Genomic DNA, 6,577 nt, shown 5'->3' on the forward strand with positions numbered 1-6,577 from the left:
TGGCGTGGCGGCAGGAGGTAGTGGCAGCGGCCGACGGCGGTGTGGATGGTGGCGACGGTGCTGGTGGTGCGGCCGATGGTGTCGGCGTGCCATTTTTTTTCTCGAAAAAACAGTTTGCTGAGTGTTTTCTGGGCACTCGGCGAAGCTTTTGCCGAGTGCCCAACAAAAAACACTCGGCAAAGTTACTTTGCCGGCGGAAATTTTACCGTGTGCTAGATGCCGAGTGTAACACTCGGCGAACTTGTTGCCGAGAGTATTTTGGGTTTCGCCGAGTGCTCCTGGCACTCGGCATACCACCTATGTCCCGTAGTGAAGAGAAGAAATAAGGATTTTGTAACATCCGCGGAAATCACCAACCTAAAATCACCCGTTAAAAATCACTTTTAAAATCTTTTTACCGCTGAGCTCCCGGAAATCTAAAATCTTCCCGGCGATTTCGCCGTCCTGGCACCCAAGCCGACAGCCATCATTTTTACCCGTGCCCGTAATTTTTGCCGCGTGCCGTCGCCAGACGCCACGCGCGTGCTCCGACCGCGTGCCGCAAACGCCTCCGGTCTCTCTCTTTTTCTTTCTCTTTTCCCTCCCCTTTTCTTTTTCTTTTTCCTTTTTCCTTTCTTCTTCGTTTTCTTTCTTCTTCCTCCTTCCTCCTTCTCTTTCCTCCTCCCTTCTTCCTCCTGGCGCCCACCTACCCCGGCGTATTTACTTCGCCTGGCCCCCTCTCCGGCACCTGGCCCCGGCTCCCTCCGGCCCCGTGCGCCCGGGCCCTGCCGCGCTTGCGCCCGACGCATTGCGCCGGCCTGCCCGGCCTCGGCACCTGCGCCGCACGTCGCTGGCGCCGGCGCGACTGCCGGCCCCCGGCCCAACCCCGCCGGCGTGCCCGTCCCGCCGTGCCTCCGGCCCCACTCCACGTCACCGCCGCCGGCCCCTACCGCCCCGCTCCGGCCCCCTCTGGCGCCGCCCGCCACCGCCGGCCCTACCGCAACACCGGCCGCCCTCCCCTCGCCGGCCTATAAAAAGGCCCCGGCGCCCGGCCATCTCCCCACCCCATCCTCCAGCGCCACCGTGTGGTGGAACCGCCCAACTTAAGCTGGTTTAAGTGCGCCTAATCGCTGTCGGAACAGCAATTATCCGAAACGCACCTAAAACAGCATAAGTCCGGTAGTCCGTCGAGTGTCCCTAGGACTCCTCGAAAGATCCACGTAGTGTTTCATAGCCTTATATCAGGATAGTATCCGCGATGGGATAACATCAACAAACATTACACTTTTACATACATATAAAAGGTACGAGTTATTACATAGATTGAAACAAACTTAACAGTGCAGTGTTAGACGGAGTTCTAAGATTTAAAACATAAACAGTTCAGGAGGAGATGAGCATTTAAAACTTCTTCTCTAAGGGTATTGTGAGACTCATAACAATACCCTAGGGCTTCGGGGCTTCCTCCTCTGTAGACTCTTGCGGAGCTTCTGAAAGATAGCCACAAGGGAGAACCCTGAGTACGGGGTACTCAGCAAGTCTTACCCGACTAACCAATATAATAGCTTTCTTGGGAAGTGTATGCTAGCTTTTTGGTGTACTTGGCTAATACAACTTTTGCCGAAAAGCTTACTACGAGTGATGCCTTAGTTTTATCTTTTATTTAGGTTAAGTCATTACCTAACCATTCTAAATGATGAGCAGAAAGTAAAAACAACCATAGATATTAAGTCATACATCAGACATTAACAGAAAGATATATATATGCAGGAATTAATACTACGATGCTCAACAGTGATCAAGTGCATTCATAACCGAGAATTGCGGCGATCCGGATCAATTTACATCCTGAAGGAGAGTACCCTGATCACCAGCTTTATACGACTGTCCAGGTCGTACATAACAACCTCTCGATTAGCAAAATCAAGGATTAGGAATACGACTACCCGGACCCAGGGATGTACCCCCACATGGGACCCCACGTCTGGCCCAATCACCATGTGAGTTTCAGGCTACACCCCTGCCAATCTCCAGCACGTCAAGCGCGGGTACGAAGTATTCCCGATCATAGAGTTTACTAACCTATTGGGCTTTACTGGTCCCATACCCAGTAAGTGATCAGATGCTTATCACTTGATCAAAGGTTAAGACAACGAATCGGGCCTTAACCAAATTAATCTAGCAGACAGAACTACATCTCTAGCTTCTGTCCGCTTTCAACTTTCCAAGTTATTTCCATGAGCAACATGTATGACTAAAAAGTTTTCCTTAAGGTTGGTAAACCGAGTATGTAAGCAAGTAAGCAATTCTAGACTTGGGTATCTTCTAAGGTTTGAACAAGTGGCAAAGATGTGCTTAAAACAAGGCATGATCATACACAAGAATAGGTTTCAAGCAACTCCTATACTTAGTGCATACATAAAGCAAATAACCAATAATTGGACACATGAAATAACGACTCCAAAATAGATAGGTATAAATGCACCGGGGCTTGCCTTGTTCGCTTAAAAAGTTAGTATTCTCTGACGGGTTGGCTTCACAGGGTACTAATTCAAAAAACTTCTTTGAACTCCGAAGGTCCTTCTGAAAATTCCAAATATTCTCCTTCTGGTGCTTCGGGATCTATAGCACAATATATGCAGGGGGTTAGGAATGCAAATTTTTGAATAAAAGACTATACAACTTTCCTTCATGATAAAGTTGCAAGCCAACAAGGACTATACAATTTATCATGATAAAGTTGCAAGTCAACACACAAAAAACCAAAAAGATTAACCCACAATTTTTACTTTCTTATTTAACCCTACCTAAGGCTTTTTCTTTTATCTTTAGAAAAAGTTATAATTAATTTCTAACTTGAAAACCTAATTTCCTATGAGTTAAGAATAATTTGTGATTAAGAAAATGTTATTTCATATTTTATACATTTTATAAATATGAAGTATTTATTTAATTACCTTAAAAGGAAGGCATTAAATAAATACCCGAATTTTTATTATTTTTCTAGGGTGTAAAATTTTTAATGCATAAAGGAAAATAAAACAAGTCTAACAAAATTGGTTTCACTAATTTTGGACACTCCCAGAAATTTCTGTGATTAAAATGGTGTAATTTGGATTTAAACTAATTTCTTTCTAAAGGAAATCTAATTTTTCCCGAAAAACGCTCGGAAAAACTTTTCTTACTCAGCTCGACGCTACCCTCTCTCACGCGCACTGGGGCCCACGGCGCAGACCCACCTTTCTCCTGTACCACTTACCCGCCGCCTCTTTCTTCCCCGGACGGGCCCCGTGGGCCGATTCTTCCTCCCCCTCGGTCCTTTTCCGGCCCAACGGCCCTTTTTCTTTTTCTCTTTTCTCGCGAGCGCGGCCTACTCCTTACTGGGCCTCTGGCCCCTTTCTCTTTTCCGGTCGACCGCGTCGGCTCCGTGGGCCTCCATCCTGCGCCCGCGCCTCGGCCTCTTTCTCCCCCTCCCCTCCTTTCTCTCTCTGTCGCGTGGGCCCGAGCATCCAGGCGCTTCTTCCTCCTCCCGCCAAAATGCGCGCGCGACAGGGGGCGGCGCGACTCGCCGGCCGGCGCCCCACCGGCGGCGAAGCTAGGTCAGGAAAGCATCCCTATGCCTTCACGCACCCGCTCGCGGCAACAACTCCTCGGGAGATGGCCGGAGCCATTCCCTCCACGGCGGTGGGTGGCGACACCTTCGGTCGGTCGCGACTACTCACGACGATGGCACAAACTACTCGAACAACTACTCTTACACCATCCTAGTACCCTAAGGACTGGCCTACGACTACTTAAGGAGGAAGGGAACCGGTGCAAGATAGTGCTCACCGTGAGCGGGCGGCGCGGTGATGGCGGACAGAAGCGGCGGCGGTTCAAGGCGTGCCGGCGGAGAAGCTGGGCAACAAGTTGCTAGGGTTGCTGGTGGGGTGTGGGCGGAGGTGTGGACGGAAGGAATCGACGGGAGGTGCGGTGTGGCGGTGGAATTTTGCTCGGCGGCGGCAACGGGGACAGAGGCGCTGGCGGCGGTAAATAGGAACGGCGGTGAAACGGCGGCGCGGGAGCGGTAAATATACGAACTGTTTACCGCGCGCATGGGCGACACCGTGGCCTACTCATAGGCTGGTGTGGTGAGGAGGTGGCCTAGCGGGTTGCGCTGGCGAGCGACCGAGAGCGGTGGCGGCGACACGTCCTGCTGCTCTGTCACCGTTCCCCGTTCTTTCTTCTGATGCCCGAAATCTTCAGAGCTTCATCACGGCCGATTTCAAATCCGACGGTGCACATGTGTCTTAACCAAAGTTGTAGATAAACTTGAATCCTCCAACTTTTATTTTGGCTCTACCCCGAGATAAACATCCGAGCACAGTGTAATTTGAATTTCTTTCTCGGCTTCAACTGAATTTTGCTGAACTCCAAGTTCAGTTCGTCAGTTAACTGACAGTGTCATTTGCTTCACTTTGGAGCTGAGTTTAGTGATCCAATTCCTCTCCTTTCAGTCCAACTTCTTCCCAAATGTGTTCTACAACATCCCAAGGTTCCATTTTGCTCAAGAACAACTATGCTTCTTGATCTACATTGCTCTGAATTCAAGTCCAGAGCCGACCCTATGCTGCTGGTTTCAGACTTAACCATTTTCAGTGACAGTCAACTGTGACAATGTGCTGACTTTGAGCTAAATTTCGAAATTGTTACCTTCCATGTTCCTGGCCAACAACACCACATTCTAAGAGTCCAAAGTACATACTTTGATATGGTGTAGTTGTTCTGATTCACTTATTTGAAAAATTTCTCAGAATTCAATTTCCAAAATGGACTCTGAGGCTGTTTTTCTGAATTTCTGTTTTCAGACGAGGAACAGTAACTTCAGTTTTCTTTTTCCTTTCTTTAATTCCTTTGAGATATTTTGGACCAGTTCTACTCCAAATTCTTGATCCTTAAGTTCTAGTTACTCTTACACTTATAATCCACATTTTTGCCGAATTTTTCTGAATTTCAAATTCAAAAATCAAATTTCGGTCAAATTTGACCCGAATTTGATTTTTGGCCAATTTCTTTTTCCTTTCTTCTCGAATTACTTCCAATTCCTCCAAGTCACTTTAAATTACTAAAATGGCAGCTGTTACACACCGCCAACCGTGCCGAGCCCCCCCGCGCGCCGCCAACCGCCGCCGCGAGTAGCCGCCACCGAAACCGTGCGCCGCCGCCCGAAGACCACCACCGACCGCCCCTTTCCCAGTGCCGCCGCCCACGGTAAGGGAGGCAAAATGGGATCTCCATCCCTTCCTCCACCGCCTCCCCGGCCCTCCGCTCGCCGCCGGCGAAGCCCGGCCGGCCGGCCGCCGCCGGTCCCCAACTCCCCACTCTCTCTCTCTTCCTGAAAGAAGAAGAGCTAAAGTTTCCCCAATCCCGATTCGACCCCCAAGTTTCCCCAAATTGCACATAGGTCCTTCCACCACTCTCATAAATCTTTTCGCAGATAAGCCCCTCCACCCCCAAAAGTATTTACTGAAAGGTCCCTGGTTTCTCGCAAATTAGTCCTAAACCTCCTTTTTAAGCCCCTAATCCATGTTTAACTCGTCATTTCATGCGCTAAACTTCCTCCAATTAATCCCAAATTTTACCACGTCATCCTCCAGAATACTTCCGCCGATCCATATCCAAATTTCCCAAAAATAATCTTTCTACCTATTTTCCGTTCGCGTTTTCTGTTCGGAGCTCAACGGATAAAAACCGATTTTCTTTTATTTATTTGTGTGCGCGTTTGTGTGTGCCGTAGATCGCGGAGTACCCGAGGAGGAGCCCGAGGAGGAGTTTGACCACGAGCCCGAGCCCGAGGACCAGCAGCACGAGCCGGAACTCCCGGAAGGCTTTGAAGACGGCAAGTCCAATCTCACCCTTTGATGCATACTTAATACCTAGTTTTTCAAACACAACCTATTGGCCTGTTTTATAAAATGCATATTATTTTATTGCAAGACATGGTTGGATAGCCACCCCTTGATTATTATGAACGTTCCTTGTTATCCTATGGTTGTCTCTAAATATGAACCGCTCTATTTAGGCGATAACCACTGCTAGAATGCTTAGGAAATAGCTACTCGACTACAATCATTATTACCAAGGTTTATCTGGAAAATAAATGTGTGTATGTGCAATTGGGAAAATGGTTTTCCGGGTTCAGAGGAAAGGAATGTGTAGACGAGATAGATGGGTATTTCTTGTGTGAAATGCCAGGATGTTGTGCTCGTACCTTAGTGGTTGAGCAATGTCGGGAGATATCCATCTTGTCATGGCTAAGGACCGAGTTGATGTGTCATCTTGCCGAATTCCACCATCGTGCAACCACTCGATCGTTGTATGGGCAACGGCTTAGATTAAATCCCACTAGCTAAACTGTTAGTCTTCAGGGGTGCTGGTGAGCAACGGAGCCCATGGAAAAGGAGTAAGATCTTGGTGACTTAAGTCCCAGTTACGGTCTCGTGGATGAGCCGTGAACCCCTTGGGTGCTTTCGTGAGGGCTAGCCAGTATCAGCTAAGGTGGGTAATGGCTTTGTTAGGATCCGCACCGGCACTAAGGTGATCGTGCTGCGGTACCCTA

The sequence above is a fragment of the Setaria viridis genome, chromosome 4 (genome assembly GCF_005286985.2).
Source record: "Setaria viridis chromosome 4, Setaria_viridis_v4.0, whole genome shotgun sequence".
In the NCBI taxonomy this organism is placed as follows: domain Eukaryota; kingdom Viridiplantae; phylum Streptophyta; class Magnoliopsida; order Poales; family Poaceae; genus Setaria; species Setaria viridis.